Source organism: Pinus tabuliformis, chromosome X (assembly GCF_031772625.1).
Source record: "Pinus tabuliformis cultivar Carrire ecotype Pingquan chromosome X, CPIR1, whole genome shotgun sequence".
Lineage (NCBI taxonomy): Eukaryota > Viridiplantae > Streptophyta > Pinopsida > Pinales > Pinaceae > Pinus > Pinus tabuliformis.
The window spans coordinates 192,160,285-192,185,926 of record NC_142308.1 but is presented as its reverse complement, the minus strand read 5'-3'; positions in this window follow the sequence as shown (position 1 = coordinate 192,185,926).

Sequence of the window (25,642 nt, the reverse complement as noted above, 5' to 3'; positions counted from 1 at the left end):
ATAGAAGATCACTCTTCTATTTTGTAGGATAGTTTTAGTTTTTATTTGTTTTTCTCTTTCTTATAAATAAAACTAGTTGTAGATGGTTACTAAAGGGGTTCATGAAAAAGACACCAATTCTCTATCAGATTTTGAGCTTTTTCGTTTGTACAAGTAGAAAAAATTTTCAAAAAATATAATCTTTATTATTGACAGGTAGAGTTAACTTTAGTACTAGTTTCAACTTCACAAAATTTGATGAAAGCAACCTTTGGTAAAAAATTGTTTTATATCAGCACAATGAAAGGTATCAATAATAAAATAAATATTCTCTGTAAAACTGCTGTTTTCAAACTCTATTATTGTCGTCCAGAGCTTTCTTAAGGAAAAACAATGACTTCCTCCCTGCTAAAGGAAATCACAACATTCAGAGGAACAATCCAAGAAAACACTGTATCTCAAAGAATAAGAGGTCTCATCACGAGCCGGCTTATCATGATAACAGATATTATAACTTGCTGACTTTGCCAATACTGTCCACCAAAACAGGGCAACGACTCAAGATTGTTGCAATCAAAAGACAAGGGGTCTCATCACGAGCCAGCTTGTTCAGCAAAACTGTAAGTCAAGTGAATGACTGTGTCATAATTTGGCCACCAAACCAAGACATTGTTCTTTAGAGAATAAAAAAGGGAAAAGTGTCAAAAGGGGTTTTTCTCTGAAAAGTTGTAAATAGCCTTAAGCAGGATAAAGGATCATTGCTGGGTAACAGGTAACCCTGTCGAGGCTATGGACGCTTGCGGGCAGCAGAGGCTCTACCTACGACAAATGAGCATATTTTAAAAGCCAGCACGCAGAGAAGACCTTATTTTATCTTTAAAAGACCAAGTAATGTCTGGTGTGAATACAAGGACTAAGCCTGAGGAAAAAAACAAATGGAATATGAAAAGGTTGAGACAAAATTTCATTGATAGGATAAGGCGTAATGTACTCTATCTGTCCATAACAAAATTTAGACGTATGAAAATTTTTCTGCTTTGGAAATTAAAATTCAATAGAAAAGCAGAGATAACTAGTTCTTCACAGTGAATCGCCATTGTTGTGGCCACCAACAACCCCCCTCTTTGTTTGGTATTAGCAATAACACCAAGCAAATGGGGACCCTTAATAAAAATCCAAAAAAAACATTTTATCAAATTTTTTTTGTATTTTAACTCCCTAAAGCTGTATCGCATCGCGAGAAGAGAGTGAAACGTTTTCCTATGCGCATAATAAGCTGCGAAGAAGCGACGCGAAATTCATCGCATCGCATATATTATGAAGCACTCTTAAATGAAAAACTTAAGGAATCTCCGACGGCCGATATGTGATGTCGCATATCGCAACATCGCATAAGCAACACACAATGATTGGATGACTAAGCGCGATTTGCGATATTGCGATCTGCGATATTGCGATCTGCGATGTTGCGATCTGTGATGTTGCGATCTGCGATGAATGCGATCATCAATTCCTGCGATGACACATCTTGATGACGCGATCCTCGATACTGTGATGCGAGTCACAGAAATCACCCATAGCAAAATTTCCTCGGCACAGTATTCAAGGAAAAGCTGTCTGTAGACCAAAATTTGGCGCGCGCCTTAAAAGAAATTAATGATTTTACGCCAAAGTATCCAAGAAGGATTGTGTTGTGTTTCGAAGAGTCAATTCATTATGGGTGTCATGATTATGCATTCATAAGAGCTTAAAGCTTTCATGTCAATCTTTTCGTCATTACTCTTTTCCTTTGCGTAAACTGTAAGACAGCAAATAACATAAAGCAATGTGCAGGAAACATCTAAGGAAAAGGGGAAAGCGTTAATGCTCGGAGAACAGAGAAGAGATGCCTTCACAAACGGATGTCGCATGCAATAGGACCACAGATTCCAGAGTATCACTCAACAGATACTGATGTCAATAGGCCATCCAAAACTCAGAATCAAAGGCACACAAAAGCAGCATGTTTGCAAAATATCCTGAAGCTAATGCCCGGTAAAGCAAAAAGAAAAAGGCGCTAAAGAGGGAAAACGCACCAGAAAAGCCCGGAACAAAGAACGGAGGACGTTTTCAATACAGAAAATTGTTCAAAGAGCAAAGTCCCTAACTTATTCAGTCATTCGCAAGGCCGGAAACCGAAATAGCAAAAGCAGAATCAGTTTGAGAGAAATTTGGGTTATTACCAAGTATACACACGGTGAATACACCAAGCCAGAGGAAGATTTTCGAAAATATCTTCTAGTTTGCTAGAAAGTGGTGCCAGCTCTTGTTATTTCTATTTTCGTAGCTCAAACGAAAGGAGAAGACGACCAGCCGACTCTTCCCAGGCGAATGTTGCATGCTTACAGCACTAAGGAGCAAATACAGAAACGGTTAGGAATTAGATTCAATTTTTAGAAATAATTTTGCTTTAGTAGAAGGGCGGTCATTTAAAACCGTGTCCTGAATTTATGTAATTAAGATTAATTAGTTAGCAGTATTTAAACCCTTCTCAGGCATTTGGAGAAGGGTCTAGAAATTTGTCAAAAAACTTGTCCTCGGAACATGCACTTTTGCACCCTCGGAGGGGGTTTTTGATGAATGGTTGGATCGAGATTTATCAATGTTTGCATTTGATATCTGCTACTGATGTTGCACTTTTTTACTCTTAGTAGATGTTAGAACAAGTAGATATAAATCGTTGTTGCTTGAAGCTTATGAGTGGAACTAGTCATAAATGGTACTTTTATCTCTTGACCATTTCTGCTTATATTCTTAGAGTGATATACAGTTTCCAGTTGTTTATATATTAATGCATGAATGTGTGGGTTACCATTTGGCACTTCTGTATGGTGGAGTCATTTATTTGTGTTTTATATATGAATAACTTATTATGCGATATGCTGTTCACAACTGTTTTGCTTAACTTTTTATGCAAAGTGGTTTATCTTAATTGATTTCTATTCTTATGATAGCTGAATTATCTTTATTACCAGTTATTGTTTGAAATCTCTTTAGATCACATAATAGAATAAATACACCCCGGGTTAGCGTAGATTAGATGTGTTGTTTCTCATTAGATTACAATAGCATAGAGTTAGTTTAGAAGTTTGAATTAAATTAGCTTTAAGTACTCCTAGATCAGCATCATCCAACTCTACACACACACACACACCCTTAGATTGGGAAACTGGTCCCATTATCCCCAGTCGGACCTGCTATACCAAATGGATAAGGAGCTGCCAACCAAGGTTCGGACCGGGTGGGTATCCCCCTTGTTGTCGACCCGATTTTTGGGGCTTCAACAGGAACTCACACTACTTTCCCATTTCCTTCTTTGGGTTTGCAATGTTGTTCTTTACTTGCAGCTTTGGTGGGGTGTCCTAGGCCTCCCCTCCATTGCTTTATCCTTTCTTTTACAGTTTAACAGCACCTTTCCCTTTCTTCAGATTCACAGATACAAAGTCTCTCTTCTTCTGTTTAAACTTCTGCTCGATCTTGACGATGTATCGGTATGTTGTGCTGAGCAAGGATATGTCTAGGAATTCCATCTCATCCTGGATGTACCTGTGTAGGTAGCCACGGTACTTGAGTACCAAATATTTCTCATAATCCTCGATACCCAACTTCGTGCGAAGGGTATGAAAAACATTGATAAAATCTAGCACATCTTCGTCCCTTCCCTACCGCATCATTGTCCACTTTATGTATTTATCCTCATAGCTCCTGACAAGTTAATACTTCTCCTTAATGGAATCCAGGAACGAGTTCAAAGTGGGTGTAGTTGAAAATAGTGAGGTCGCACTTTCATCCTTCTTCTCATAGTAGGTTTCGCACCAGTCCTTGACGTGGGGGGCAGATTGAGAAGAGAAAAAGTAATCTTTTCACGGTTGGAAAAATCATGAACAGAAAAATGTCCTTCTATCATATTTAACAATTTATCTATGATGTCTGCATCTATTTGGCCCTCAAATATGGGAATGTCAAAGTTTACATGTACCTTAAAAGGAGTGGAGCCTCCAGAGTGGCTATTGGATGTGGATGCATCGCTGGTGGGCCACCGTTGAAGGATCTAGGCTAAGTTATCCATCATCGCGTTCGTTTGTTTCTCGAGGGCCTCATCAAGCAATATTTTTGATATGATCTCTTGCCCCTCTTCTTTATTTTCTTCCCCCATGAGTGGTCGTACAGGTTTTCGAGGCTCATCTTGAAAAGGTTCAATGAGATTGAGCCCTAACTCCTTATATCCCAATGTCGTTGGGGACATGCAAAGAAAAACGGTGAAAGAGAATATCGCTTTGATACCACTGATCTGGATTGAAGTAGGAATGCAAAAAATTACAGATATAATCATAAATACAAAGTTTCAATAGAAATAACACTTCATTTCATTAATATAAAATACTGAAATATGCTTACAAATAGAATAGAAATAAGAGTAGATCGAGCGACGGTAGCTTATCTCTGAGAAGCGATTTGGAAGCTACATGCTTCTGAACTAAGTTACAATGAGGCTCAAGGCTTATTTATTAATGAGCAACAATGGAAACCCTTAAACATACAAAAACCTAACCCTAGGATATGAAGCGCCAAACTATTGGCCCCATTTGGGTAAATTGGTAGCTCAACTTCTCAGGGTTGTAACTTTTTCATACGATCTTCGTTTGACACCCACAATACCTCGTTAGAAATATCTATTCAAGGACCAAAATTTTTGAATCATAAACATTGACAAACAACCCATTTTGGTCCCGAGTTTCCCAAACAACATCATTTAGGCCCTCAAAAATGCTCTGGAAGTTCAAGACCCGAAAAACTGCCAAAAATAGTAAATTGTACTACAAATAAGGACAGTGAAAACTGAAAGAAACAATAGTGGAGGTCCAAGTCGAATAGGCGAGTGGACACCAATATCCACCTAGATCAAAGGTATTCAATGAGTGCGATCAAAGGATTAGTCAACCATTGTGGAAGACAAGTCAGGCAAGCAAGATGCAGATTTTCCACCTCATGATTTGTTGTGTTGATAGAAAATCATGAGAAAGATTATGATATATTATCTCTTAAGTTAATTATATCCAGTGTGAATTAGCATAGGCGTAAAGATCTGAAAACATTTATTGCATAAGGTTTTTATAAATATGCCTGTCGGCATAGCTAAAGGAGACTGGAATTTTATTTGTAAGCACTTTCTTTTGATATATAAAAAACTTTGTTTCGATTCCATTCTCCTATGTGATCTCAATGCATGGATAATTAACTTATGAAAGTGATGAGCCTCATAAATGGGTAATTATATGGGCTCATTTTGCCTCCTAACCTAGTAAAATCAACCATTCTCTTAGCTTATTGTATGATTTTCTGATTATATTTATGCTTATAGGGTGAGTTGAGTTAGTTATTATGCCAATGTAGATTATTGATGGATTTCGAGGTCAAAGTCAAGGATTTAATGGTCAAACTATAGCAATAACTCAAAGTAGATAGAGGAGAATACTTGTAGGAGGGAACCCCCATCATTTATCGCACCTCACTTCGAATTCCCCTTCATTAAGCTTGGATTACAAGCATCCGAATCATGCACTAGAAGGCAGCCGAGCAAGTGGAAGACGATTGAGAATTATCTCGAGTTTTGGGAGCCAAGCCTCCCTGATTTTAAGGAATTTGTTGGTAGCTTCAGATGTATAAGTAGAGGGGCCTAGGGCCTCACTATGGACGGATTTTTTTTCTTGTGTAAACTCTGCTCAAATTTCGAGCTTATTATTTTGTGACAGTTTCATGTAATCTTGCTATTTTTTTATAATGAAGATGGAATCCTTTTTGAGCTAGCACTGAGTTACCTCAGAGGGCCAAAGCCCTTGGGTTAGGGCCCATTCCAAGTAGCCAAGCTTCTCTTTACTTTTATTCTTATGGCTTACTTCAGTTGGTAGATTAGTTTGCTATTAGATGTATTTCTCTTATGGTTAAGAATAGGTTGCTTTTGATGATTTTGTAGTTTGCTTCCATTTGTTCTTTTTGTAGTAGGTTAAGAAGTGATCAGAAAATATTTAAAAGTCTAGAAATATTGCTTTTGCCTCTCTTCCTCCCTCTGGGACCATGATTTGAGGCAAAGACTCTCTTGCTGCCCCAAAAACATAGATTTTCCTCATTCTTAGGACTTCTAGTGTTTGCAGCTCTTTAGTAGGTTGATAGACCAGTTTTTCTTTGCTTTAGATCTTCTTTATCATGTTCACTTCCTAATTTGCAATACTCCTCTTTCATGCTTCCCTTTATTGCAACGTTTCTCAACATTTCCTTTCATACATCATAGTTTAGACCATTTTTATCCAAAACTTTGTTTTTTCCTAGGGTGCACTCATTTCATTTGTTGCTTGATTTTCTTGGTTGACTTTCAATTTATATGCAGCAGATCTCTTACAGCAGTAGACTAGATTACCAAAAATCACACGCTCCATCTAATCCATTCCCTACAGGTCTGCTAAACCTCACCTCAATTCTACCCTAGTTTCCTTTATTTTCCATAAACCTTCTTCCTCTCTCCTTGAGCAAACCCAATCATATTTCTCTCTCCTCATGGTTCATGGTAGACCTTAGGTGCCCTAACACCTCATCCCAACCTTCATCCACCTTCTCCACTCACTCTCACACCCTCAAGACAGTGAAAATTGCTCTCGACATCCTCTTGTAGGCCCCCTATAGTTTTTCCTATAGACTTTCTTTTGAAGGCCGAGTGTGGGAAAAGTATCCAGAAGGCCACCTAAAACCCCCTAGGACCCATTCACACCATCCTAAATCCTCTGAAGCTCCAAAACCACCCTCTAATGCCACCTATTCATTGCCACACTCACACACAATAAAGTAGATGCATGATTAAATTCACATAAAAACAAATAAAAATCCAAAAATATGTTGTTTTGCTTATTTACATCCAGAAATAGCATGGTTAGATGTTGTTTACTTCCTTAAGTAGGTAATGGCATTTCTTTCATGGTTTTCATAGTGTTTTTGGCAGAAGTAGAATTCGCTTTTTAATTAGGCTTTAGTAGGTTTTTCTTACATTCCAGTGTTCCTCCTTTCTCCAGTTAGAATAGTATTTGTAGAGTAATCTTTCTTTCCTTTCATCACACATAGAGCTCCTTCTGAAATCTATAGAAGTTGGCTTGAGCTCCTAGGGATCTTGTGCCAGCTGAACAAGTGACAACCTATAGTGAGAACTAGTAATTGTGAATATAGCACCAATGCTTCCAAGTTTGTTACGAACTACCGGGTTGATAAAAGTAAAGTTGGAAGCCCAAGAGTTGTAGCATTCTTGCTGCAATACTAGCGCTGACCACTTTTTTGTACCATTTCTGGGGAAGCGTCAGAGTATTATGTGATTGCTGCTTTCTTCTATTTCCTATTGCAACATTTTGCTAATAGTTTATTTCGGAAAAAGTAGACTAGCCATTTCTTTTCCTTCAGTTCCACATTTCCTTGCTTTCCTTCTCAATTCTACAAATTTCCATTCAGCAAGTTCATTTCATCTAGTTGCAATTTGTTATGTTCAATCATAATTTCAGTTTCTGCAGGTACTTTCAATGTGGGGAAAAATAAACAAAAACCAACCAAAAATATTTCCTTTCATGCCTTGTAGGAATAGAGATAACTCAGGAAAATTTTTGCCCAACGCCCCTACTGCTTTACATAGCCAACCTTCTCTCTTATTCAATGGCTGCAATCAAGAAGAACCCTTAGGTGATTAGCCAGACATATTTGAAGAACGTATAGTGGAAGAAGAAGAAGAAAACATTCCTCTGGAGCCAATGGCTGAAAATAGAAATGCTAGGGGAAACAGAGAGAGAATAGAGGGCACCTTCCCCATTCAAGAGACCAATGGGGACACCAAAATGAATAATATAAGTCCTTCAGCCCTACCTCACTTCCATGGTCTAACTACAGAAGATCCTAACACCTTCTTGTTCGAGTTTGTTGTCATCTATCAAACTTATGACTATGCAAGAGACAAGCAAAAGTTGAAATTGTTCCCTTCTACTCTCAAGGACACAACACTACACTGGTTCATGGGATTACCTGGCAATAGCATCACAACTTGGGCTCAGATGTAGTAGGCCTTTAACAACAAGTATCGAGACTATTGTAGGTCAAAATATACTAAAAAATAAATCTTCCGAATCACCATGGGAAGTGATGAGTCCCTGGAAGACTATGAAGAGAGGTTCCAGCTCAATTATAAAATGGTCGGGTGTACACTTGACCCTATGTCTCTGAAGTTGGTCCTACTCAGGGGAATTTTGGAAGACCTTTCAAACACCCTCCGTCTACTAGCTGGGGAAGACATCTACCAACTATCCTATGAGGACATATAGACTGTTTTTAGAAACCATTCTAGAGTAGCCAGAAAGAAAGGTAGGGGGAATCAACCCATAGCCAGTACCTCTTCCTCTAAGTCGTCCATTAGAGGTGAAATTGGAAACATGCTGGAAGACTTCAAGAGTGAGATGTTGTAGACCCTTCCCATGCAAATGGATACCTTACATATCAAAAGAAAATAAGAGGAAGCAGAGAGGGTTTTGTCCATATTTTGTCCTAGATAAACCAAGAGGCATCCTAGGAATGAATGCCCATTGAAGTCTATAGAGGTTTACTCAGTCTGTGATGAAAATCATTCTATAGATAAATGCCCTTCCTTGCCCATACTTAAAGCTATATACCAAGGGGCTGCAGGAGTTACTGAATGGATCTATTACATAAACGAAAGGAGGCCGCATGGACCTAGACCATACTAGCAGGGAATTCCAGGGACATCTCACGCATACTACAACTCCAAATAAGTCCCCTCCATACCTTCTTGGGGCCCCCCTACTCATCCTTGGTCCTTCACATCTCAACATCATACCCAACCAACTACCCATTCATTTCAATCCTATGCTTAACCACAACCTCAGTGGAATGCATCTCATCAGGGGTGGAGGCCTCAATACAACTCTCTTCCTGCTCTTCTGCCTCCACCACCTGCCCAACCACAACTATTACCTTATGCTCCACCAAGGCAACCCCAAATACCTGCCTACGAAAAAATAAACCCAGACAATAGATAGGCTCAACAAGTGTATAGTGGAACCATCATGCCCAACTTATGCTATGGGGATTCAAGAAATTAACTTGCGATCCGAGAAAGTTCTCCCAGATAGCCAGCCTCCATCCAAGGAGTTTGAGGAAGATAAAGAGGAAAGCGAACCTAAAGCAAATCCACCCTTTCCTAAGAGACTATCCATGACAATCCAGCCTACTCTGGAAGAGGTTGAAATCCTGGCAGAATTGAAACACTTATGTGTGAAGATACCACTTCTGCAAGCCATAAAAGATGTGTCTATCTACAATAGGTTGATCAAAGAGAAGTGCTTTAGGCATATACGAAGGTGCAAGAGAGATGCCCAACCATCAATGTCATAGGACAACTGTCCGACCTGATGTTGGGGCAGATAATCTGCCGAAAATATTTGGATCTTGGAAGCCTAGTAGTTGATGTCCACATTAATGGCACAATGGTCCCACATACATTGATTGATCTGGGATCTACCATTAATGTGATGAAAAAGGACATAATGCTAAAACTTAACCTCCAAGGCTCCTTGAGGAAGACCACGACAGTGTTGTAGCTAGCAGACTGCTCCACCGTGACCCTGAGGGGATTGTGGAAGATGTGATGGTCTCCATTGATTCTTGGGAGTACCCTACTGATTTCTTAGTTCTCCAGCCAAAGGCAAAGCTCACTAGGTATCCTCTCATTCTGGGAAGACCCTAGTTGGCTACAACTGATGCCTACATTAGTTGCCGAGCTGGGAACATGACCTTAAAGAATGAGCATGTGTCCAAGTAATTAACCCTATATCCTCCTACCCAACCCTTGCTAGAACATGATCTACCTCTCTGGTTGGAGGAGGAAGATGAGGATGAAGTCTATTCTACACCACTTTGTGCATTAGAAATCGCAATGGGGGGTAAACCGCAAGATGAGGATGATATGATTGAAAATTTGATTCAGAATCCACCTCCCAGTGTATCACCATTAGAAGACATATTAAGAGAAACCCAAAAAAACCCCTCAACTGATCTCTGTGTGGCCAAACCAACTTCTCTCCCTATCAAAAATATAGAGTTCGGCCCAAAAATAACATTGAAAATCAATCCATCCCTATCTAATTCCCAAGAGAAATAGCTATGCAGCCTACTGAGAAAACATCTAGATGCCTTCGCCTGGAGTTATAAGGAGATGAAGGGAGTGCACCCTTTAGTATGTACTCATCATATATACATCAAGGAGGATTGCAAACCGGTCAGGCAGCCTCAAAGGAGGATGAATCCAACACTTAAAGATATTGTTAAGGAAGAACTACAGAAATTGCTTGATGCAAGATTTATCTATCCCATCTCTGACAGTGAATGAGTCTCTCCTTTGGTGCTAGTGCCAAAGAAAAATGGTAAGTGGAGAATTTGTGTCGGCTATCAAGAATTGAACAAAGCCACTAAAAAGGACCATTTTCCTTTACCTTTCATAGATCAAGTGTTAGCGGTCTGGTGGGGAAAAGGCATTTCTCTCTCCTAGATGGGTTTAATGGGTACAATCAGATTCAAATCAACCCCAAAGACCAAGATAAGACCACTTTCGGTTGTCCTTGGGGTTCCTTTGCATACCGGGTCCTTCTTTTTGGTTTGTGCAACGTTCCAACCACTTTCCAGAGAGCGGTATTGAGTATATTTTCTGAATTGGTTCATGATGCAGTAGAAATATACATGGATGATTTTACTCCTTATGGCTCTGACTTTCAGGAAGCTTTATCTAGCCTAGGAAAAGTTCTAGATAAGTGTATTGAGATGAACCTATCCCTCAGTCTAGAAAAATGTGAATTTTTGATGACTGAAGGGACTGTGCTATGTCATGCAATATCTCAACAAGGACTGCAGGTGGACCCCAAGAAAATTGCCATCATCCAAAGGGTCCCACCTCCTAAAAAGGTGAGAGATGTCAGAAGTTTCCTAGGCTTAGATGGATATTACAAGAGATTCATTAAAGACTTTAGCAAGATAGCCTCTCTTTTGTTTGGCCTCCTAGGCAAAGATGTTGAGTTCATATGGTCAGAAAACTGTCAAGAATCCCTAGATACCTTGAAGAGCAAGCTAGTGACTGCCCCGATTCTCAGAGGCCCAAATTGGGCCCTACCCTTTCACATTCACACAGATGGCTCGAACAAAGCAATAGGAGAAGCCTTAGGACAAGTTGATGAAAATTTTCCTTATGCCATATACTTTATAAGAAAAAACTTGTCGAAGGCAGAGCTAAACTATGTAGTGACCGAGAAGGAACTCCTAGCTATCGCGCATTCCTTAAATAAATTCAAACATTATATCACAGGCTATCAAACCTTTGTGCACACTAATCATGTTGCAATTAGATATTTAATGAGAAAACCAGATGTAAATGCCTACATTATTAGATGGTTGATTTTATTGCTGCAATTTGATCTGACCATTATTAATAAGCCTGGTAAAGAGAATGTTGTTGCTGACTTTTTGTCTAGAGTAAATTTGCCTGTAGGTGAAGAAGGAGTGGTGGATGACGAAATTCCAAATGAACACCTATTTTCTATATCATTACTCTCTCCATGGTTTGCTGATATAGCAAACTACTTGGTTTCAGCACAGTTCCCACCACACCTATCCTCAAAAGAGAAGAGCAAAATAGTAAGGAAAAGTGCCCCTTTCACCTGGATTAGAGGCAATATCTTCAAACTTGGCCCAGATCAAATCTTGAGAAGATGTGTCAAGGAGGAGGAAGTCTTTTACATCCTCCTGACCTGTCATGATGGGCCTTGCAGAGGTAATTTTGCAGAAAAAAGAACCACCTTCAAGATATTGCAAGCAGGCTACTACTGGCCCACTCTTCATCAGGATGTGAGGAGATACACGAGCCAGTTTGATCGGTGTCAGAGGATGGGGGAACCCACTCCAAAGGACGAAATTCCCATGCAACCTCAGGTGACCTTTGAGCCATTTGAGAAGTGGGGCATGGACTTTGTGGGACATATCAACCCCCCTTCAAAGTAGAAGCAGTACATCATTGTGTGCATCGACTACCTGAAAAAGTGGGCAGAGACAAAAGTAATCAAAGCAGTGACAGAGGAAAAAGTGGTTGAGTTTTTGAGGGAAAACATATTCTACAAGTTCCTGTATCCGAGAGAGTTGGTCATAGACCAAGGCAGTCCGTTCACTTCCAGCCTGATTGAAGACCTGCTCACACATCATAAGATCAAGCGCAGGACTTCCACCCCTTACTATGCACAAGCCAATGGGCAAGTGGAGGTCACTAACAGGGCATTGGAAGGGATCCTAACCAAGGTAGTGAACAACAGCAAAAAATACTGGGCGAACAGATAAATTGAGGCCACCTGGGCCTACAACATAACATGGAATACCAACACTGAGTTCACACCGTATGAACTGGTCTATGGGAAGAAGGCTTTACTATCAATAGAGTTTGAATTTAGTACCCTAAGGATGGCAGCTCAGCTGGACCTAGACCTCAGCCATACACAGAGGGAGAGATTACTTCAGCTCAATGGATTGGATGAATACAGATTGCAAGCCCTTCTCCATACAGAGGTAGTTCAGCTTCAGAGAAAGATATGGCATGACAAAAATATCAAGGAGAAGCAATTCCAAGAGGGAGATTGGGCACTACTCTATGATTCAAGATACAAGGATTTAAAGGGCAAGCTGAGGACAATATGGTTGGTACCATACACTATGGAGAAATGCAGTGACAATGGTTCAGTTCTGATTAGAACCATTGATGATGAAGCCATCCCCATGCTTGTCAATGGACATCGATTGGAAGTCTACAAGAAACCCCTCTCCAAGCAAGAGTTTATTAAAGATTTGAATAAAACAGTGATGGTAGTGGAGGATGTCCTAGCTCCCACTTCACCCACTGACTGAAGAAAAAGAGAAAAATAAGTACTCAAGTGAAAACCTCCATGAGGTGCTTGAGTCCCATCATTGGATTGAAAACATCTCCTGAGCCAGCCCAGTGATGTCCAAAAAAGAAAAGAGAAAAAGAGAAAAAATGGAAAGAATAAGATCCCTAGGTGAAAACCTTCGTTGGGGGCACCTAGGGCAGGCAATTAGGGTGAAAACCTCTCTAAGGTTCCCTAGTTGTTTTCAAAAAAAAAAAAAAGAGAGAGAAGAAAAAATTAATTTTTATTGCATTGAAGGTTTGCAGGAGGACTACACGGAGCAGAAGAAGGTTCCAAGGGGACCCTGACATTCACACCAGCATCCATCTCATCTCCTACACAACTTCCTCCATCATTTTTGGCATCTCTTTCACCCCACTGTACCTTTTCTTTCAAAATTTTGTTTTCTAGAGGAGGCTATGTGTTTTCTGCAGTAGGCTCCTATAAGAATTACATAGAACCAAAAGTGTCTACAGAAGGCAGTTTGAGGGACAAGGAAAGATTCATGAGGAACTTATCATCCCTCTTACCACCTTCAAGCCTCCTTGCCATCATTTCCAAGCCTGCATCACACTCCAAGCATCATTATTTTTTTCCCCTGTCCAAGAAAAAACACAGAAAAACAGTTTTTCAGTTTTGAAAAAAAAAAAAAAAATAAATAAAAGGAGAAAAGGCACCATCAACTTCACCTAAAGCTTACCTACTATCCCTCCATCTTTATCTACACCTATGGCATCATTATCGAGCTCCAAACACAGGAAAAAGCTGAAGTTTCAAGAGGAGAAGCAGCTATAGGAGCTCTTGTAGGAATTCATGTAGCAGCTGATCCCATAGAAGTCCAGCACCAATAGCAAGAGACAACATATCTGAAGGTTGGAAAGGAACATGCAGCTCAACTCCAGCAAAGGAAGAACCTAAAAAACCACACAACAAAACATCAGCAAGCAGAGACAGCATGCATGAAGGAAAATGAAGGCATGCAGCAGAGAAAGCCACACCACCTCACAACAAATACACTCAGATCACTGGTAAGTAGCTAAGTCACTCATATATTTGCATTTGTGTAATTAGGAGTCATACGAAGGCAACGATATGGTTGAGATCGAATGACGGAAATGTGGCGAGTTAACTTGGCCACCTTCATTTAGTTGACTCCACTTATCCAAGATGTCACCCACACGCGGGCACAGTCAACTCAAGCACAAGATGCCAAGGACATGTAGTGGAAGGAAGAGTTAATTCTGATGCAATGATGAGGGATGATTATGAGGAGGTGCCATGATTACCAAGTAGGTGGGGACTGACGGTCCTAATTCGGGCAACATACACCTTGTCGGCTCAGCACTCATAACCGAAAATATCTATAAAAGGTATTGAGCACTCCTCCCCGCACATTCTCACCACCTTTTATTCATTTTCTCCTCATAACTCAGCCACACAGTTGTCTTCTTATGCCCCCACAGCCTCATAACCACCATTCTCCATCAATTTCCTCCATATTCTTTCATGTTGGGTGTGGAGCCTAATTATCTTTTGTATTCAAAGGTTTCAGCAAGATGTATACCCCAGGAAGATTGTACACCCCTCCACGCAGAGGGGCATGGGGGGCACTTGTCCCCTCTGTGGGGGTCTGGGGGGGCTGATCCCCCTCGACTGGGGGATCCGTGGGCTAGCGGTCCCCCGGCGGGGGTTCGGGGGCAGTGCCCTCGAAGCTAAAAAAAGATATAAAATTTCCTTGTATAAGTCTAGTAATTTCTAGTCAACCTGGGTCGTTCATTAGGCGAATGATCTGACGGTAGAAGTTATGTTTAATTTAGGGTTTTTTTTCCTAGAAGGCAACCCCTTGCTATATATTAGGGAATTTTATTGCGTCTATGTATATTTGTATTCTGAGTGAGGAAGAGAGAGGGGATTGAGAGCAAAGAGGGTGTTACAACAGATCTACTATAGGATGTATCTCTTCAGTTTGCTGGATAATATAAAGAGAAGGATTGGCTATTTCTCTGTGGACGTAGCCCAAACTGGGTGAACCACGTATATCTATGTCTCTCTTGTTTTATGTGTTTTATGTGTTTATATTTCTGCAATATTTTATGTGTTCCAATGCTCTGTAATATATAATTTTCTAACATTTCTCTCGACATTTTCTACAGGAGCACCTACAGGAAATCTACAAGAGCACCTATAGGAAATCTACAAGAGGGATAGTGGGCTTCTACAGGAGGGGCAGTGAGTCATTTTGAAGGGAGAAAACATGATTCTTGGTGCGAATTTCGGTCTGAAGAGGTAGGGTTCATGAATGCCCCCGCTGAATATCAATATATGAAGGAAGTGGTCTCAACTTGAGGATGAAATAAGTCTTTAGGAGGGTAAAAATACATAAATGGAATTTCTGTTTTTAAAAAATAAAAAAACAGTCTCCTCTGTTTCTTTATTTTTCTCAAAATTCTTTCTCACCACCTCCATATTTGATTTTTCAAAAGAAGTATAGGTAGTATGACAAGGGGTTTTATGTGAAAAGAGGCCACTAACTCCACTAGGCTCCATGCACATCCTTAAGTGGTTGACATATTTACAAGGGCAAACTGGATGAATTTGTTTGAGAAGTTTAAAGGGTTTGATGATGAAATTGCCCAAGAATTTGCTCTCTCTCTGGTCCCTCACACAAGAAATCATGCTACTATAACCATTAGAGGCCTCTCTATCGAAATAAACCCTGAATTCATCAGTAGGGTCACTACCCTTCCTCTTTGGCTACCTTGGAGTAAAGATGAGAAACCAATTGGCCAGGCTACCAAGAAGAAATTTTTCCAAGATAATGAAACCCCTGTTGTAGACAAAAATGGAATTAGGAGAGCTAGTATACCATATCCCTGGGATGAGGTTAGCTAATAAGTGATAAAATACATTTCTTGTTAGGGGAGGCCCAACGTTGTTTATGGATATCATTTCAGAATCCTCCATGACTTGAGATATGGCATGGATACCCCAGCACCTCAAAAGCTCAGTATCCCTTACTTTCTCCTTCAGTCCCTCATTGACTCTAGCACCAAGGTACAAGCAGGAAATTCACAGCATCTAGCTCACCATGGCCTAATCAAAATCCTATTAGAGGAAGCCCCCCATACCTTTACACTCCCTATAGCATGGGAAGTTTTATGAAATATGACAGCTGAGAATGACATAAAGGCATTAACCTATGATGTCAGTCCCGCTGTTAGTGAGGAGGAAGAATAGTAAGGAGGAGAAGATGAAGCCAGTGGTGACATAGCAGAGGAAGAAAAGAAGAAGGAAAGAAAATAAACAGGGGGGGAAAGTTGAAGAGACAGAAAAAGAGACAAAAGAGAGAGAAGGAGGCAGAGAGGGCAGAGCAAAGAGAAGAGTCCACTAAAACTTGCGAAAGAGAAGAAGCAGCTGCCCTCACTGCCCTCAGTACACCAGTCAAGCCAAAGTAGAAGAGGAAAAGAAAATCTTCCATGTATTTCAGGGCAAGGAAGAGCATAAGAATTAAAACAGGCAAACCTCAGCCCTCCTCAAAGATTCCCATTACCATTGAAGATTCACCATCTACCAAGGTGAAAGAATCTCCTTCCAAGACACCTATAACCTATGAAAGGGGGACTCCAAGATCTTCTACATGGAAGGGAAAGGCAGTTCTATAGGACCCCAAGCCAAACCTACAGGAAGCTGAAACAATCCTATAGGAGACATTGTCCCAACTACAGGAGACCCAAAAGCTTGAGGAAAATATATGACGACAGCCAGAGATGAAAGAGGAAGCACAAGATGTACAAGAACCTAACCCCCTGCCTAGTCTTGCCTCCTATTACAATCTACTTAAGGGAGGCAAAATAATCCCACATAAATTTGCAATTCCACTTTTTTTCGAATTGGAGAAAGAGAGAGTGAGAACACATAGGTAGATGCAGATAGCCAAGTCCAAAGGAGTTGAGGATATTGGCCACATGGAAAACAAACTTAGGGAAATGTGCAGAGAATTGAGTGCTCTCAGAGACAAAAAATCCATCACAGGAAGCCACCTTGAGAATGAGAATGAAATACTAAGGTGGCAGTTGTAGGAGAAAGAGACTCATTTGGCATACATGGCTAGCTCATCCATGGAAGAATTAAAATGTAGAATACCAACCAAATCTTATGGCCTTTACCTGAAGGATTAATGGCCTCAATTCCAGATAAAAACTTTGGCACAAAGAGACGCCATGCCTTTCCAAGACTACAAGCAGTTCATGGATTTGTGTGACCAAAGCACCTCAAAGGATAAAGCAAAGATGGTAGAGTTCTACCTACACAACATGGCCCTCATAGACATGAATGTGTGGGACCCCAATTCCAGGCTAGGGGATCTGCAATTAATGGCCATGGCCTCATGGATGAACCATGAAGAATTGAGGGCAGTAGAAACGAAAATATTGTTGATAAAAGAGAAGAATGAACCATTAATGATAAGAGCTGAGCCATCAGATCCTATGGCACTCATCAGCACACACAACTTGCTTTCCAATGACCCTTAGATTTCCCCTAATATCTAGCCAATTAGGCACAATCCATTGCACACTTTGAAGATATGCAAAGGCTACTTGGTGATGACTGTGTGCATGCATGCAAGAGAAGATGGAACACCCTACCCCACAGCTTGTAGATCAGAGAATATCATTCCCCAATGAGGTTGAGGGAGACATTAAAAAGAGTGCCAATGTACAAGCACTCCATGCAAAGGCTGAAGGTCAACTGGATTGGCCACAAAGTGAGTCCTCCACCCCTATTAGGCATGTTGGAGGGTAGAAGAGAAGAATAAGAGAAGGAGCAGTGGAAGGACATAGACAGAACAACAAGATTTTATGGACAACATGAGCAGACCACATTAGAAGCCTGGAATGCTAGGGAGGCCACCAAGGCCATAAAAGTTGAAGAGATTGAATATGTTTCTCAGAGGATGAGCAACACCTTCAGTAGGGGGGTGATGATGAGCCTCATAAATGGGTAATTATATGGGCTCATTTAACCTCATAACCTAGTCAAATAAACCATTCTTTTAGCTTATTGTATTATTTTCTGATTATATTTATGCTTATAGGGTGAGTTGAGGTAGTTATTATGCCATGTGGTCCAACATATATTTAATGCAGATTATTGATGGATTTCAAGGTCAAAGTCAAGGATTTAATGGTCAAACTGTAGCAATAATTCAAAGTAGACATAGGAGAAAGCTTATAGGAGGGGATCCCCCTCATTTATTCTCCTCGCTTCGAATTCCCCTTCATTTAGCCAAGAGTACAAGCAGTTGAATCATGCACTAGAAGGCAGCCAAGCAAGTGGAAGACGATTGAGAGTTATCTCGAGTTTTGGGAGCCAAGCCTCCCTGATTTTAAGGAAGTTGTTTGTAGCTTCAGATGTATAAGTATAGGGGCCTAGGACCTCACTAGTGTTAGCATTTTTTTGCTTGTGTAAACTCCGCTCAAATTTCTAGCTTATTATTTTGTGGCAGTTTCATGTAATCTTGCTATTTTTTAATAATGAAGATGGAATACTTTTTGCACTAGAACTGAGTTACCTCAGAGGGCTAAAGCTCTTGGGTTAGGGCCCAATCCAAGCAGCCAAGTTTCTCCTTACTTGTATTTTTATTCTTTACTTCAGTTGGTAGATTAGTTTGTTGTTAGATGTATTTCTCTTATGGTTAAGAATAGCTTGCTTTTTATGATTTCATAGTTTGCTTCCATTTTTGCTTTCTATAGTAGGTTAAGCAGTGATCAGAAAAGATTCAAAAGGCTAGAAATAGTGCCTTGGCCTCTCTTCCTCCCTCTTGGACCACAATTTGAGGCAAGGACTCTCTTGCTGCCCCAAAAACACAGATTTTCTTCATTCCTAGGACTTCTAGTATTTGCAACTCTTTAGTAAGTTGATAGTCTAGTTATGCTTTGCTTTAGATCTCCTTTATTATGTTCACTTCCTGATTTTCAATATTCCTCTTTCATGCTTTCCTTTCTTGCAACATTTCTCAACATTTCCTTTCATACTTCATAGTTTAGACCATTTTTATGCAAAACTCTATTTTTCCTAGGATGCACTCATTTAATTTGTTGCTTCATTTTCTTGGTTGACTGTCAGTTTCTATGTAACAGATCTCTTGCAGAAGTAGTCTAGCTTACCAGCAGTCACACCCTCCATCTGATCCATTCCCTACAGGTCTCCCAAACCTCAACTCAATTCTGCCCTAGTTTCCTTTATTTTCCATAGAACTTCTTCCTCTCTCCTTTAGCAAACCCAATCATCTTTCTCTCTTCTGGTGGTTCATGGTAGACCTTAGGTTCCCTAACTCCTCATCCCAACGTTCATCAACATTTTCCACCCGCTCTCACACCCTTAAAATAGAGAAAATTTCTCTTGGCCTCCTCTTGTAGGCCTCCTGTAGTTTTCTTGTTTTCCTCCTGTAGTTTTCCTATGTCCTCCTGTAGTTTTTCCTCTAGGCTTCCTTTTGAAGTCCGAGTGTGGGAAAAACCTCCAGAAGGCCACCTAAGACCTCCTAGGACCCATCCACACCATCCTATATCCTCCCAAGCTCCAAAACCACCATCTAATGCCACCTGTTAGCAGCCACACTCACACACAATAAATTAGATGCATGATCAAATTCACATAAAGACACATAAAAATCCAAAAATATGTTTTTTGGCTTATTTACTTCCAAAAATATCATGTTTAGATGTTGTTTACTTCCTTGAGTAGGTAATGGCATTTCTTTCATGGTTTTCATAGTGTTTTTGGCAGAAGTAGAATTGGCTTGTTAATTAGGCTTTAGTAGGTTTTGCTTTACATTCCAATCTTCCTTCTTTCTGCAGTTAGAATAACATATGTAGAGTAATATTTCTTTCCTTTCATCACACATAGAGCTTGTTCTGAAATCTATAGAAGTTAGCTTGAGCTCCTAGTGATCTTGCGCCGACTGACCAAGTGACAGCCTACAGTGGGAACTAGTACTTGTGCATACAGCACCGACGCTTCCAAGTTTGTTACAAACTACCAGGTTGATAAAAGTAAAGTCGGAAGCCCAAGAGTTGCAACATTCTTGCTACAATACTAGCGCTCACTAGAAAGATTGATAGTTCTACCTGCTTATCATAGGACGGACCCATTAAGATAGTAAGTTCTTCGTTCAATCACAATTAGTATTTCAGTTTATATTTCCTGTAGATTTTTGTCAATTCATTGGAGTAATTGAGTTTTGATTCTTAGATACAAGTTTGAGATTGTTTTGGCTAATCATTTTAGTGTTCAAGTGAAGAGAGATTTCAGATGCACATAGATAGAGTATAATCTAACATAACAGTACAAGTATAAGCTTTACATTATAGTGATTTCCAATTACATAACTAATCCTTCTTTAAGTTAGAACAGATTCATTTGTAAGTGTGATTTTATTGCAGAGAGTGATTTTAGTGGAGTACAAGTGTGATTTACATTTAAGCAAGCGTCGTTTTGAGAGTGATTTACATTTAAGCAGTTATGGTTTTCAAGAGTGTTTTCATTCAAGCAAGTGTGGTTTACATTTAAGAAAGTGTGGTTTTGAGAGCGATTTACATTTATGAAGTTATGGTTTTCAAGAGTGATTTTCATTCAACCAAGTGTGGTTTTGGGAATGATTTAAATTTAATAAGCTATAGTTTTCAAGAGTGATTTTTCATTTAATCAAGTGTGACTTTAAGAGAAAGAGTGATTTTATTTTAATGCAAGTTGAGTGTGATCATTATTCAAGCAAGTAAAGTAGAATTGGTTTCATTTTAAGTTACATAGCTATAGAAGAACATGTGAATTTCGATAACTCACATTAACCTAGGAATTGAATGAGTGACAAAGAATCCTAGAACATACAATGCATATGCAATTGATCAATTTACTAGCCCTAGTTGATAATTAATGCAAGTAGTTTAACATCAATTTAATTACAAATAATTAACCATGGAAACACAGCCATAATATTACCAACGTAATGCCAACTATTATACATGAATTATCATAGAAGAATATCTCTTATTAGCATATGAGAATGCCAACCAAGTTAGGGACTTCAACGTACCACTTGACTGTAGATAGGGTTGAACCAAATCTCTCTTTCAGTCAATCACCCCCACACCATATTCCAATCGTGAATGTGGGATCCCATGGACTAAAACAAACAAAACCAAACTAGGGCTTCCAGAGGCCAAACCACCTCAACCCTCAACTAGAAATTTCACCTCATAGTCAAACATTTCTAACACCAACCAGACTAGTCTCTACCCAAGTTGTCTAGGGCTACAAGAACTAGTAACTCAACCCATAATCTTCTAGGGATCTAGAGTGTTTATTCAGACCGACTCCATGGATTAGTAACTCAACCCACCAAGGGCTCCATAGTGTTTGTCCCAACCAGTCTCCAAGACTAGTAACTCCACCAAAGCTATTCTAGGGCTTCGAGAGTGTTTTTTCTAACCCACAACCATAAGGAATTATAAGCACAAACCAGAAAAAAATCAAATGGAAGAACCCACAACATCATGGCTATCTAGTAAATGCAAAGGAATGGTAGTAAAACCATTATCAATCCAGGAAATCCTCCATGACAATGACAACACATAACTAGATTATCACATGCATACACCATGTAACCATAAATAAGCAAGGAAAACACACATGCAACCTATTACCTACAAAGCAATCCAACTTTAGTTTTTGATCCAACTCTTCCCTTTTTCTTTCCTACTTTCATTTTGTCCTCTTTTTCCAAATCCAAGTGAATACTAGAGTGTTCCAAGCATGCTCCAATAATGCTCTAAGTGTGCAAGAATATGAGAAAATGAGAGAAGAGAAAAGAGATCCAAAACTAAACTAACAAAGGGTTGTGAATTGATCCTCAAAATCCTTTTTACTATTGAGTCCTCTATTTTCTTTAGCTTTTCCTTAATTTTCCTTCAATTTCCTCCTCATGCGAATATATGACCTTTCATCTCCGTTTTCTCCTAGTTTCCATTATTTTCGTAAATAAAATGTCAATTAATGCCACTTTTCCTTTTCCTTTGCCATTTTCCATAGCCCTTTATTAATCACCAGTAATCGTCATCACGATGTTTTTCCCAACATTCAGCTTGGAATACGTGTCCCATGGCCTTGGTCTTATTTTATTTACATAAAAAATTAACCAGCAGCTATTACAAACTCTTTCCCCTTGGGGGGAACACCATCCTTGGTGTTTTATGACACACATGACCAACAAACCACGGAAAAAGAAAAACATACTGCCCATAGAGCTTTAGAGCATAGCTAAATTCAATATTTTAGAATGAACAACAACTCCAAACCATGACGAACATGAAAAACATGAAAATCATAACACTTATTGTAGCTTTATAACAAAGATCATTGTGGCATTGAGAACAACATCTATATATATATATATATATATACATGCTAAAAAATCATTTACTTGAACCAACAAATAATGAAATATTTAAATCTTGCATCTGATCAACCATCTTCCATGTAGCTCCATCAGGCCCAAAGTTCTTTTACTATACTTTAACCTACTCATTTGCTCTATTTCAGATCATGAGTTGTTTCTGCTACAATATGCATTGTGGTTCTCGCTAGAATTCTCCCTCTACTTCCACCAGCAATATAAACCAATCAATCACATGATCAACATTCTATACATACTTTTTAAGAAATGAAACATGGAAAACATCATGGACACTTATTCTCGGAGACAATGCAAGTTGGTACACCACTGGTCTATTCCTCTTAAGGATCTAAAAGGCCCACAATATTGATGTGTAAGTTTGGCACATGATCCATTCCTCAAGGAGCTCCTCTTGGGCTTGATGTGCACGATGCACATGCTCTCGAACCTAGAACTCCATAAATGCTTTATGTTGATCTACATAACTCTTCTTCCTCTTTTTTGTTGCCTTCAAATTTCTTTTAATAACCTACATTTCATGTTCCATCTCTTCCAACATATCCGTTCCAATCAATACCTTGTTCACTATATCAGTCCAACTGATGGGAGTATGACAACTCTGCCCATAAAGTGCCTCAAAAAGACTTGTTCTAAAGGATTATTGATAACTATTATTGTATGCAAAATCTACCAGTGGAAGATAATCTTCCCACTTCCATTGTTGATGCATGACGTACATCTACAACATGTCCTCAAGAAATTATTAACCCTCTTTGTCGTTCCATTTGTCTACGGATGATAACTTATATGGAAATCCAACTCTATCCCAAAACCTGCAAACATCTCCTTCCAAAACCTGGAAGTGAACTTGGTGTCTCTGTCTGAAACAAGCTTCCTAGCAATACCATGCAACCTCACTATCTTTGTGATGAAAATTTGAGCTACCTCACTAGGAAGCTTGTTCAACCCGAATGAAGTGAGCTACCTTGGTCAACCTGTCAACCACAACCATAATGGAGTCATGTTTTCTAGATTTCCTTGGAAAGCCTATAATGAAATCCATGGAAATCACCTCCCATTTCCACTTCGGAATCAAAATCAGATGCAATCAACCACCTCATGTTGGAAATATTCACTTCTAAGGGGGGGAGTAAACCAGTAGTGATGGCCTTATACCAATTATAAATATTTTCAACAATATAAAATATCCATGTACATGCACAGCATTAGTTCATAAAAACACGTGAGAAACAATAAAATGAAACCATAACAATCATTAAAAACACAAACATGCACACACAAGAACACAAGTATTTCTGGTGCAAACCCTTTCAGGAGAAAACAACCCTAATTTTGTTGCACTATTCAATTCTTTTAATAATCAACTGAACAAATTGTACATGGATTATCTTACACCCATAAGTCGAAAGGCTTAGCTTCCTCTATAGTGTGATGGCATCTATCAAAGCAAAAATATGTTTTTCTCACGGTTCTACGGACTATAATCCGTTGTAGGCTCCCACGACCCGCGATCCACACTGAACTACAATTGTACTGTACAAATCCTATTGGATGGAGAAAACTCTTCCTACTACTGAATTTGCCAAATCACTATCTATTCTAAAGCCTCTGTGCCTTCACTTCCTCCATGCGAAAAAAAATTAAGAATATTTCACTCTGGGTTCTCAATTCACTCAACATGAGAAACACAACAAATTTGTTAAGAAACGAGCTCATAAAAGGATATAAAATATATATCAACGACTTCAAAATTAGCCTCTTCGAGGGGGAAACCTCCTTTACATTAGACAAATGAACAATTCTTGGATGATACAAATGAAAAAACCTCCTTTCTATATATAGGAGTCTAAGGGGTTACAATATAATCAAAGGAGACATAACAATAGTAATATAAGAAAACAAAAATAACAATAGTGGGCTTCTATGTGGCACAATAATAACAACATGGGGATAATAAGGGCACAACAATAAAAATAAGTCCTACAATGACAATAGTAATAGGGGAATTACTAGTATTATAGGGACCTAACATGCCCCTCTCCTTCAAAAAAGTGTTTTCCTCTCAACGATTGAGTAGTTTTGCATGCTTCTATATAAAATTCTCATCCTCCCATCTGGAATCTTCAGTAGGTAAGTTCTTCCACTTGACGAGATACTCCAAAATTGATCGATTTCTTAGTTGTCGAGTTCTATTTCAGTCACTGCTTCAGGTTCCAGTATGATTTTTCCTTCTTCTTCAAGTTCTAGCAATATTTTTTGAACTGGGAGCTTGTTACCAATAACCTTTAAGCATGAAACATGGAAAATTGGGTGCACTCGGGAAGTTGCAGGAAGCTCCAATTTGTATGCCATAGTACCAATCTTTTGCAACACCTTGTACAGACCATAATACTTTGGTGATAATTTATTATCCTTCTTAGCTTGCTTGAGCGACATTTGTTTATATGGTTGTAGCCATAGAGATACCCAGTCACCTACATCAAAACTCCTTTCACTACAATGTTGATATGCCTATTGTTTCATTCTATTCTGTGTCAAAGTTAGGTTATCCTTTACTTGTTGTTGATGCTCGATGTGATCTTCCACTGCTTGAACCCTATAATTTTCTCTTAAATATGATGTGATGGGCTGTGAGTGATATCCATAAAGTGCCATATATGGGGTCATTTTTGCTACAGTATGGAAGGGAGTGTTATACCACCATTCAGCCAGAGGCAACCATTTGACCCATTGTGTCTGTTTATCATATACAAAGCAACAAATATATCCTTCCAAACATTTGTTTACTATCTCATTTTACCCATCAAAATGATGATGGTAAGATGAGATATGGGCTAACTGAGTACCAAGGCAAGAAAATATTTATGTCCAAAAATTTCCAGTGAAAATGGGATCTCTGTCACTTACAATAATCTTTGGGTTTCCATGTAGCTTTTTAATTGTTTCCATAAATGCAGTAGAAACTATAATGGCTTTCAATGGATGAGATAATTCCCAAAAGTGTGCATACTTGATAAGTCTGTCAACTACCACCATGATGACACTCTTTCCTTCAGACTTGGGTAAACCTGTGATAAAATTCATTGAAACCTCCTCCTAACATTGACTTGGAATGGATAAAGGTTGTAATAGACCCGAGGTCTTAATTGTTTGAACTTTA